Raw genomic sequence first — 12003 nt, forward strand, 5'->3', positions numbered from 1 at the left:
TGGGTGGCGGCAGATAGACGCAAAAAGGGTCCAAATTGAAAGATGTGACAAATTATTTATCGGATTTTTTTAAGGAAAAATAGGGGTCACTAAAATTATGCTGTATGGCAGGCATTTAGTCGGTTTTACTTTACTGAAGAGTAACGTTAAGACAATAAAAATACTCCAGACGTCTTGTAATGTCAAGTGCGAAATGTCTCGTTTCGGTACCTGTAAAGATGCATTACATTTAAATCGATACCTTCCCAAACGAAAACCCTACTCCACTTGAGCTTCTGAAGTTTCATACGTACATACCTAACTGACTCCCCAAGTTTTGTGTATCAAATATCTAGCTACATTCCATCCGTATACAGTTTGTTTACGGTAGGAACGTACTCATTAATGGAATATTCAATTCAGTAATTTCAACAAATATTGAAAAGCATTTAGTATTTCACTAATTAGTTGCACGATAAAGGCGTGATGCCATGTTATGTTATTTTACTAATTGAAATTGCGTGCAATTACCTATTACCTATTTAAAGCAGTTCCAAGTATTTGGAATGCTAATGAAATGATATATCAGTGTATTCTGGCTCTGCCAGTTGAGGGAGCACACAATTCAACTGAAGCAACATTGAAGCGCAGGTTCATCCCATCGAGTTCCACCGTTCTATCTTTATCTGTTTGTTATAAATTGACGTTGAAGTTTACTTGGAGTTGCATTCAAAGCCACTCTGGGTGACATAATGCGCTTTCTGCACGAAGAATCTTATATATACACGAGAACAATCGTATCGCCATTACGGGTGTTGTTCTGTCTATATAGTTTTGTTCTACCTAGAAACTTAACATTGTAGAGAATAAACATAGTACTCGTAAATCGGTTATAAAAGCTTATAAAGGTGATGTAATAAGAAAGCATAGCAAAGCTGAATTGCTAGCTTAGATACGATTATTTCCTTTTTCTAAATGGCTTGTTTATACTACTAATGTTTTAGATGCAGAGGTTACGATCGTACGTATAACGTGGGGTAATAAAACTGGTCGATGAAATGGTGTAAGAAATGTGGTATTGAGCGTCATTATATCACCTTTTTACTGTGGAGTCGGCCGCGACACTCGCGTAATTTGTGCGAGTGTATCTTGTTAGAAAAGTTAATATAGATGGCCGTCTTAGATGCGACCGGTGCGGGGTAAATGAAACTTTATGAAATAAAAAATATTTCCTGGTACGAAGCCGTCTGTTCCAGGCGGAGCTTTACACTAGCAACAGACACGTTATGCTGGCATTGAATTGTGTCGCCATTATTCACGATACACGGCCTATTGTTTCAGCTGTATCGGCTTAGATTATCTCTGATGTTGTTCCTGCTTCATGTTTTGTTCTTTCGACAAACGACATGTGCTAATTGTGCAAATTTATACTAGCCTGATAAAGGCTTCTGTTCACATCGATAGTTTTAGAATAAGTAGCTTTCCATCTGTAGGTATAGCTATCGGCCAGGCACTCCGTAACTTTTTTAGCGGTATCTACGAATCGATTTAGAATGTTTTTTTAAGATACATTTGTCAACTAAGTAAGTACTAAAATAGATAGGTACTTTATTTAAATCAAGTTTCATTGAAACGGTTGCGAGGATGCTTCTGCGCCCACTTCCTGTAACAGTCCGTCTGACGGATCATTTGACTTAATTCTATTTTCGAATTTTCAAAATTTTGTCCTGTTAAAATACATACTTATATGGAAAAAAAATGTAGTGGCGGTATTGTATATTCTTCTTTCTCTGAAAGTGTTATAATAACAGAGGATAAGTCATGTATTAATGAAAAACATTTTCAATTACTTTTTCTTTTTCCAAATTGCTTTACTTTCTTTAAGATTCGTTTACTTCCCGTCCTGAAATGGTATATTTTAATTGTTGTTTTTTAGTCATACATAATTTATTTTCCAAGTTACCTTACTTTTGAAATAAACGGTGGCTATTTCAATAATTTGTGCTTCAACCTTTATGCATACAAATTAGTTTGAGATCTGTTTCAACTGCGCAAATGATCGATCAGTTTTGTTCTGCAAATATCAGGTACGTAACATTCCATGCTATTGTTTGGTTTGCATCCCGGTTTAAGTAGACGTGTCCAAGGCCCCGACAGCACAGGGGAACGTTGATGAATCTGATTCCTCTGCGCAACGTATTGTTGATTAAACCCTGTGGTTGTGATCCATTCGACCATTAATGGATATTATGCGTTTTCAATTTCAGTGGATGTGGTATTTTTATATAGGTATTATTTTTCCTTGATTTCATACGATCTAATTATACTTTCTGATTCTACTAATTTCAATACCAAGACAAAAGTTCAATTGTAGTTTACGTTTAGTAAATGTAAGTTAGTGTTGGAAGTCGCAAGCGGTTCGTGTCGATGATCGATGGTGTTGCGTGCGTCTTAGGCGCGTATGGCAGCGGCTCGACGGGTCGGCGGCGGCGCTCGCCAGCAGCGGCGGGCGGCGTGACGTGCCTGGCTTTATCCCTCGCGCGCCGCCCGACGCCATCGCCGCCTCCGCCTCCGTCGCCTTGCCGCTCCGCGCCGCCGCGCCTACCCTCCACCGCGCATGCTCCGCATTACTCTCATGCGTCCCCACTACGTCACATTTATAATGAAAACCTGTGCGAAGCAGCCGCTATAAGGTTGAATCATCATTGCAGGCAGGATATCGGTCGCAGTCCGGGTCCGTCGAGTGCGACGTTGCAGGTTGCAAACTAGTGGTTTGCATTTGCCGCGGTAGTTAGCGGGCACTCGAAAAGGAGCGCGCGGCAGCAGCGGTATCGATCTGAGCGTTTCGTGTGGTCGCTCGTGCACGACGTTCTCTCGGGATATTCGCCCAGCGCTCGCCGTCGTCGGCGCCGGCCTTGCTGCACTGTTTACGCGCTGTGTATACCCGTTTCATCCGCGCGATCATGTTCACCGAAGCTAATTGATAACGCGGTACACGCATCTCGAAGCGCACCTGACAACCGAGCGGGGATCCCTAACACTTATTTGATCGATCACTAGCGCCCAAATCCAAGGGTAAGTTGTAAAATTACCAAATTTTAGTACCTACTGTTGCTTTCTATTTTAGATATTTATTTTATAAGTTTTGTGATTTATTAGCAGTCGTGAGCGAATGTTTAGTTTCGTAATTTCGTTTCATATATTATCAGAGCGTATTAACAAATTAAATGTATTCTTATCTTATACGTACCTTTTCTAAATTTGTGTCGAGAAAATGTATCGAAATATTTCTATTGAGTGTTAGCTAGCCATCTGGTTTGTATATTTCTAAAGTTAGCTTATAAAATCGTAAACCAGCAGGAATGATCGGTATCAAAGGTATTTGCAGAATGGAGTTCATGGCAACCTGGGTAGAGATATTAACACAAATCATTATTTTCTTAAAGGGCTGCCGGCTGGTGTATGTATAGTTTGTGTAGTTGCGGTGTTAGTGTACTACCTACCTACTGTATAAAATTTTATTACAATGGTATTGAGTTAAAGAGGTTTCTCGCACGTGATGAATTTTCTTCATGTTACTGCGCATGTCTTGAGTTCTGATTTACTTTCTGTTAAGTATAGCGGTATCGCGTCATTGTGAACCATGTAACTGTTGATTCCCACCAAAATTGTCACGGGGAACTCCTCCATTCACTCTTAATTTGTCCGTCCCGCAGGGCCCGGGACAAGCAACAAGCTTCCCAATACTGTCAGGTGGCGATACGACACACTTTTGAAAGCCATTCACACGATCCCAACTTTACACTGACTTTTGAACATTTTGCATACCGTGACGAAATCACAATAAATCGACGTCATAATTGAAAATATTTTCTAATTGAGTATTGTCGATAAACTAGTTATTGGATGAAGTTATATTTGCCAGCGTTTTAACATGGAGACACGAGAGCGCAATATGCACAGCGTCGACCATATTGCGTCGTTCTGTTAAATGATGAAAACTTGCATTTTCAATGAGGAACTATCCAGGCTACTTTCTCAAAAAAAATGTAAATTCCGCTGTTTAGAGTTGCCTTCGTTTAACCTTCTAATTTCATGGATCAACAGACATAAACATCTTTTATCTTTGTTTTGGCGTATAAATGATGACCCTTGTTAATACACCCAGGCACAACACATCTTCCACCCATTATTATTCAGACAAAAATAAAGGGAAGCAATATAGGTAGCAACAAAATTATTTACCATATCTGGTCCAAATATCAAGCAACAATTATTTTTATGTATGTTACTGCCATTATATTATACTTTTGAATACCTAATTATGTAACCGAGCAATGAGAAAATAGGTAATTTACACGTGAAATCTGCACAGTGCCATCTATATTGTTTTTGAGGAACGTGGCTTGGAAAGTCTTACATTGTCCTACAAAGATAAGGAGTCGTAATAACCTTATGTCACACCTACAGGTTAATAATAGATGCAAAGAAAGATGTAATGTAATACCTATAGCAATTTGAGTATTTCCTTTGTTTCCGCACGTCACGCTAAATTCCAAGATTTTTAATGGAACTGTGTTGTTAAGTAGGTTAAGGTCCTTAGGTCGCAAGTAATAAGGTCATTACTCATAATCGCCCCACCGTTCGTGTAGGGAACCGAGCAGCATCATTTGGTAAAGGCTTAGCTAGAAGGAAACACGAATCATTTTCAGCCATTCAGTCCATTTTATTACATTTATACGGCCTCCGTGGTCCAGTGGTTGAGCGTTGGGAGGCCCCGGGTTCGAATCCTGGTGGGGACGTAACACAAAAATCACTTTGTGATTCCTAGTTTGGATTGGACATTACAAGCCACGTTAAGCCGTTGGTCCCGGTTACTACTTACTGATGTAAGTACGTAGTCGTTACATGAGCCATGTCAGGGGTCTTTGGCGGCTCAGTAATAACCCTGACACCAGGGTTGATCAGGTTGGTATTCCACCTCACAACCCACACATTAAGAAGAAGATAACATTTATAAATGCAATGATGACGTTAGAGAGATGTAAATTATGTCACCCGCATTTACAATAGGCATCACTGCTGACATACATCAAGCCATGGCTGTGTATAGCATGATATGGCAGCATCGTGACTAGTCAATAACCATCTACGTGTCAATAGCATGTTAGTCCAGGTGAAACCTACGGACGATGGCCATCCATATTTAGATTATGTACATAAATACATTTCTCACCAAAAAAATCAAATCAGTTCCGAAGTTATATTCTTGTTTTTATATCTATTCGAAAAAAACTAATTAAAAATCTAAATTTTGAATTACGAATTTTCGTACACCCTTAAGGCCAAACTGCCAGTAATAAAATTATGTTATCTTTGTTATAGATTTTTACGTTTGTTTAATGATATAACAATATTTTGAAAGTGTTTCGATGTTTTATGAGAGAAATAAGAATAAAATAAATTTGGTTAGGTTATATGGTTGAGAAGGTTATAATACATGTACAAGTGGAATTTGCCATAGCAAAAGTAAAGGATTGAAAATAATTTAAAAAAACTAAACAAATCGTGAATTTTGCGACGGAGAATTCCACTCGACATTAACTCAGAATCATGGTCTGAATCACCCCCCTGAGTATTCGTTACGATGTCACTTACACCCCGTACAAGTACATATAGGTAGTCATACAAGTAGGTATGGGTGTTAGTGACACCGTAACGAATACTGAGGGGGATGATTCAGACCATGATTCTGAGTTGATATCAATTGGAATTTCCTGTCGGAAATTCATTAAACTTTTTTAGGTTTTTTAAACTTATTTTCAGTTCCATACTTTTGCGACGGAAAATTCCATTTGATATCAATTCAGAATCTTGGTGTGAATCATCCCTCAAAGATTTCGTTATAATGTCACATAACAACGGGTATATACACGTACGTGTATATTATTCGGGTAACAACAATAAGGTTAGTATTGTCTGCTTACACCATCCCACTGCAGGGCAAAGGACTCTTCCTCTCTTTCATTAATATCTATCCAACCAAGTAAAACAATTAAGTGATTAAACGAAACCTCTGTTAAATATTTGAATCGATGAACTTTTCAAAACCGTTTGTAACTGCCTCAACGGAATTCATTTTTTTCCCTTCTAAAAAGTTATCAGAATTCGGAAAAATATGGAAATCAGGGCAAGGTCTGGTGAGTGCTTTGGGTGACGGAAGTGTTTATGGACGAAGCTTCTGTATTTTGAGACAATTTGTTGTGTCGTGTTATACGAATTAGCATAAAGAGTGAGTAGACTAGAGAAATGGTTAAGGCTGTTTAAGCTGCAGACCTCTGCGGTAATTACTGTACCAGATTACAAGACGTTGTAATTGGTAGCGCCGGTACATGTTCTCCATGGAGTCATAAGTAGCTTCTTTTCATTCAGTTTACATTTGGGATGGTTTGGTTACCTCCCCAAGGCAGCATGCGGGATCCACTCAATATTACAGTGACAGTAACAGTGACTTTAAGTGACAGTCTGACTCAAAATACCCTCATTTGTTGCTTGTTTAACAAATTAAAACAAGCTTCAACATGACTTTGCTGTACCTTTCAGCAAGTTCATACCCACTTTCCGAGCTTCTTCATCTTGCCTATTAAAAGTAAGTTGTGTTGTGTGGTGTGTTGGTACTATTGTCACTGGCGCAGAAGGTTTTTGCTACGCGGGACGTAGTTTGGCACGAATCGGCCTTCGCTACCTCTTTTAACTCATCGTTATCGATCTTTCACTCGGGTCGTTCACGGGGTTTGCTTGCTGTGCTTAAAATTTCCAAAACCGAACAGATATCACCAAAAACGCGCCGTGGGATCACTTGCGCTACCTGGTATAACCGTGTCCGTCGTATTGCGTGACGTCTGAGCTGCTTTGGTACCACAACAGTCCACTTTTTCGAAAATAGTGCGTATTCTCGACTTTACCATCGTTACAGAAACAATAACGTAAAAGCAAAACAAAACTGACAACTGATTAATGATCAAATTGCAGTTCCTAGTAGGACGAAATCTAACAAACTTTCAACTAGTCAGTATCAGAAAACACCAAAAATGAGTACAGACATATAAAGTCCTAATATTATCATATTCTGAAATAAATCATCTTTAAAGTCGTATTAATGTTTTTTTTTTGACAAATAATATGTTAGTGCGACAGGGTTCTAAAGTTTTTCCTCTTTACTGTGCCGGCTTTAAATCCACAAAACTTGTTTGGAACCTTTCGTAAACTTAATTCACCTGAACTAATTCACCTAGGTGCATTAAACAAACTTTTAGTAATCTTTAATCACCTGCATCGCTCGTGGTGAAACAAAAGACATCTAATATAAATAAATAGTAAACTTTATTCACCCAGTCCTAATGGTTCTAAGGTCTAACGTACCATTTCCAGAAAATGACCTACAGTAATATTTTCATATTAATTGGGCCTCAAGTATAAATTCTTCGTTTGTTATAACCTACGTCGCTTTGGTGTGCGCTTGGTATCTGCGTCTTTTTTGAATGCCGCGATTAGATCAAGCAGGCTTCTGCCTATTAATTTTTTTTTATTCTACTGAGTGTAGTGTGAAAATTTTCCAGATAATTATTAGTTCGGTGTCTTTCTGCAAAACCCGACCATAAAAGTATGTTTTCTGGGTTAAAGAGGGTGAATTAGCTCAGGTGAATTAAGTTTACGAAGGGATTTTTACTGATCAAAAGGTTCAATACTTCGGTGAATAAAGTAAACTTGAATTAAATTTAATGCACCCAGGTGATTAAGGTGAATAAAGTTTTTCAAAAGTAAATTTAATGCACCCCGGTGCCGGTGATTAAAGATTACTAAAAGTTTGTTTAATGCACCTAGGTGAATTATCTCAGGTGAATTAAGTTTACGAAGGGGTTTGGAATTATTTTATGTAATAAAATATAATTAAAATAAATCCGTACATTGTTACCCGACTGACAAAGGAGGAGGTATATTTTTCAAGTGTACGTAAATATGTATGTTATGTCTGTTTATTTGGTTCCCGCCTGCGATACTTTCCATCAACATTATAAATTATATTTACGAGTATTTAGAATACGTTTTTATTTAACTATTAATTACAAACAGATTCATAGCTTGGTTTTAGCATTTGATTATACAATATTCTTGTGCGGCTCGTTTTCGTCTTTTGGTATGCAGATTTTTGTTTTTTTTTTTTTCAATAAAATTTTTGTATGTTGTACTTAAATGTTGTAATATCGGTACGGTTCGATCGTAATCATTTTTAATCAAGGGGAATATAATATTGAATTTGAATACAAGAACCGGAAACTGTAAAATAACCTAGGAGTATTATTTGACTCCAATTCTAAACACAGTGTATTTGAACTGTGATAACAGCTCTTCGTAATATGTGAGATAAGAGACATTCTTATGTGCATTTATCCTCTGTAACATTTGTGCACTCGACCGTTAGTTATATGTTAGATGAATATTTTTGATTGTGTAAGCGCGATAAGTAATTCAGAAAAGAAGAATTTATTTGCATTATTGCAAAAGAAAGGATAGCAAAATCAGAACAAAGTATTACATTTCATTTCATGTTAGAGGCTTGGCGTCTCGGTCTACTTCGCATTTGATTTAGATATTCGATTTTTTACATAAAATAAAAACTTTACACCCTGTGCTCAGCTAGGTGATATTTTAAAAATGACTTCATCAACCTCTTGGTCTAGGCTATGACGCTTGACGTGTGCTCGTCTTCTGTCGTTGTGAGATCAATGACTGATCTCATGAACCCTGGTGTCAGGGTTACTATTGAGCCGCGAAAACCCCCTGACATTGTAACGACTACATGATGAAGTAAATATAGCCGAGACTGCCTGTTAGACATGCCCTGTCATCTTATTTTCGGATCAGCTTGAAATATCCTAATCAAACTAGGGATCGCAAAGTGATTTTTGCGATTATGTGCCGGTCGGGATACGAACCGACCTCAGAATTGTAACCCCAACGCTCCACCACTGGATCACGTAGGCTATAAAACACTCGTGCTTGTCAACGGTTTTTTTTCTATGTAAAAGTATTGAACTAACGTTTGCCAGGGCCGCCCGAAGCGTTGCAACGCTGAATCACGCCACGGAAGTAAATGATTGCTGATAATGATAGCTAAAGATCTAATAATCTCCAACACAAGTTTCCAGGGAAAATGCGGAAGGTTCCTTTTGCCGATACGTATAACACCAGACTTCTACGTTTTAGAAAAAATATCGGTTAAGTGCGAGTCAGTCCGGCGCACGATGGGTTCCGAACCATTGACTAGGTAAACAACAATAGGTATTGATATCGAGCAAAAAATCGGGTTTGTTGCATGAGATCCTTCTTGTATATTTGTTTTTTATTATTTGTTGTTATAGCGGCAACAGAAATACATAATTTATGAAAAATTCAACTGTCTCCCTACCGCAGTTTTTGAAATACAGCCTGGTGACAGTCGGGACGGACCGACAGACAGCGAAGTCTTAATAATAGGGTCCTGTTTTTACCCTTTGGGCATGGAACCCTAAAAAGGTGACTGTGCAACCTAAAGAATCCAAACGAATAAGTCCTTCTATATGTTGTATAATAGTTGTGTAAAAGAGCTCACTAAAAATCCGCGTGACAATTCTATTTATCTCCATCCTTGTGTATTTTTGTTGAAGTTGTGAATATGCAAGTATACGACTGAGTATTTATTTCGCCCGCACATCTAAAATAGCGGACCTTCTGTTGATTCTATACAAAATAACTCAACGTAGTTTCTACAACACTCCTTCTAATGTTCATAATAGGTATCTTTATCTTTTTCCTACCGCGGTTAGCAGATACTATAGAATTCTATTTGCTTAGAATCTGGCATTCCTCTTTTGCTTTTTCCACATTCATCAATCGTTTTATACACGCACGCCGATTCAGTGTCTTCATCACACATACATACATAAACTCACGCCTATTTCTCACCGGGGCAAGCAGAGACTGGAATTCCATTTGCTTCGATCCTGAACTTCATCATAATGTTATTTATTTTGCCTTGACATCCGATAGCGACTGCCATATATTTAGTAGCGTGTGGTTTAATGTTTCTTGTCAGATCTGTCCTTGAAAATGTAAGATTACTCTAAAACCACGTGTTGACTTATTAGCTATACTTTAAAACTTCCGTAATTACGCTGTTTACTTTAGGCATTATCAAAGTATATCTAATTTGAATTCGTACAAGTAGAAAAATATTTTCATCAACATTCATCTAACAAGAAAACTTTTAAATTACGATATTCTTCGATCAGATACTTGCTTACACACCTTGCTAACACCTAACTAATCGTAGGTGAAAACGAAGTCTTCGTTAAGGGTCCCTTAAATGCTGCTAAGGGATCCCTAAATGTAAGGGGTTGATAATTTGTGGCTTTACCCATACGCGTCGGGATTACGGCCGTAAGTAATATATAACTATACATGGTGTTAGTGATATCGTAACAGAGTACGGAACTGAAAGTGATTAAAAAAAAAACCACAAAAATTTCCGATAGGAAATTTCATTTGATATCAACTCAGCACCATGGTCTGAATCATCCCCCTCAGTATTCCTTACGGTGTCACTAACACCCACACGTACTTCTATGGCTACCTGCACGTACTTGTACGAGGTGTAAGTAAATGACATCGTATCGATTACTCATTATTCTGATTTAATATCAAGTAGAATATTCATCGCGAAATTGAAAATATGTAATTAAAAAAAACCATGAACTTTGCGACGGAAAATTCCACTTGATATTAACTCAGAATCATGAGCTGAATGAATCATCCCCCTCAGTATTCGTTACGATGTCACTAACAACCTGTATATGTTTGTAGAACGTTGTACTGTTTGTATGTTGCACATGGCAGATCGTGTTTTTGATATATATCTAGAATTGTATTTAGCTGTCAATGTCACCTTGAGCATCTGAAATGTATGAGCTAAGCTCGTACTGTAGCTGTGGACATGATTAATGGAAATTTGGTGTCTAATTGGGTGAAGTGATTGCCCGGCCGTTTCTCAGCGGCTAGAAGTTACTCACTGATGGATATCAACTACCTACCTACACTTGGATGACTGCTGAGCACAGACAAATACTAGAATACATGCTCATGTCATATCCAATATATACTGTATGCGGTTACACGAATGCAATCGTCAATCATTAACGGCAGGGTGTACCGTAGCGCAATATTTCGCTTCTCCGAACACGTCATTATCAACAGTACCTATTATTGTCATTTATGAAGCTCGTTAATGTGACTGACATGTTATCTGGGGGTACGGGAGTGCCCCCGCCAAGACTAGCAAAGCGAAGCGCAAGGGCAGGGCAACCTACTTTTTCTCGAAACGCTTCGTCGGTTTGAATTATACCAAATTCTCATAAGTATGTTGTCTCTGTAGTGATGCATATCTATTATTCTTTAGATTTTATTTATTCCCGATTTTGACTGACTCACTTTCACACTGACTCACTAACGAGCATCACACGTAATTAAATTATAAAGTACTTCCAGATTCCAACTACCATCATGTGAGCAAAAGGTAAAAAAAACTATTTTGCTTCCGTCACATGAGCGTAAGGTAGGTACCAAATTTATTGACTGTTCATTGCCATTCTGTTATACAGTTCGTGTAGCAACGAAACCGACAAGCTCCATATTTTGTCTAACGTGTAGAGTTTGAGAACTTAGTGTTTGTATTGGTAGGGCTAGTAGAGTTAGAAGCTTGGCTCTACATGAGGTCTGATAACTTTTAACATTGCGATCGACATGATCTCCTCTTGGCAACATTTGACACTAAAATATTTTTGGTGGGATAATACTATAATATAAATTATTCTTCTACGAAAGATGAGACACAAATATAGTAGTTAATTATATTCCGCGTCCACTCTCATTTCTATAGAACTTTGTGCTCATTGTTCGTAATACCACAGTTTCGCAAGTCCACGTACG

At 38.0% G+C, this 12003-nt stretch overlaps 2 protein-coding genes across 3 annotated transcripts in view; both read left to right on the forward strand.

Annotated features, from left to right (window-relative positions):
• LOC126380793 (neurocalcin homolog) overlaps nt 1-12003 on the forward strand; it is a 67417-nt gene that overhangs the window by 29354 nt on the left and 26060 nt on the right. The gene's annotated exons all lie outside the window — the stretch shown is intronic.
• LOC126380794 (neuronal calcium sensor 2) overlaps nt 1-12003 on the forward strand; it is a 61323-nt gene that overhangs the window by 28904 nt on the left and 20416 nt on the right. Inside the window, exon 1 of one of the 2 annotated variants that reach the window (XM_050030399.1) lies at nt 2709-3054. The exons of the other annotated variant lie outside the window; for it this stretch is intronic. The gene's annotated coding sequence lies outside the window, so the exon portion shown is untranslated. Of the gene's footprint in view, nt 1-2708; nt 3055-12003 lie in introns of those variants that run through there. 2 annotated transcript variants of the gene reach the window in all.

The sequence above is a fragment of the Pectinophora gossypiella genome, chromosome Z, assembly GCF_024362695.1.
Source record: "Pectinophora gossypiella chromosome Z, ilPecGoss1.1, whole genome shotgun sequence".
NCBI classification, from domain to species: Eukaryota; Metazoa; Arthropoda; class Insecta; order Lepidoptera; family Gelechiidae; genus Pectinophora; species Pectinophora gossypiella.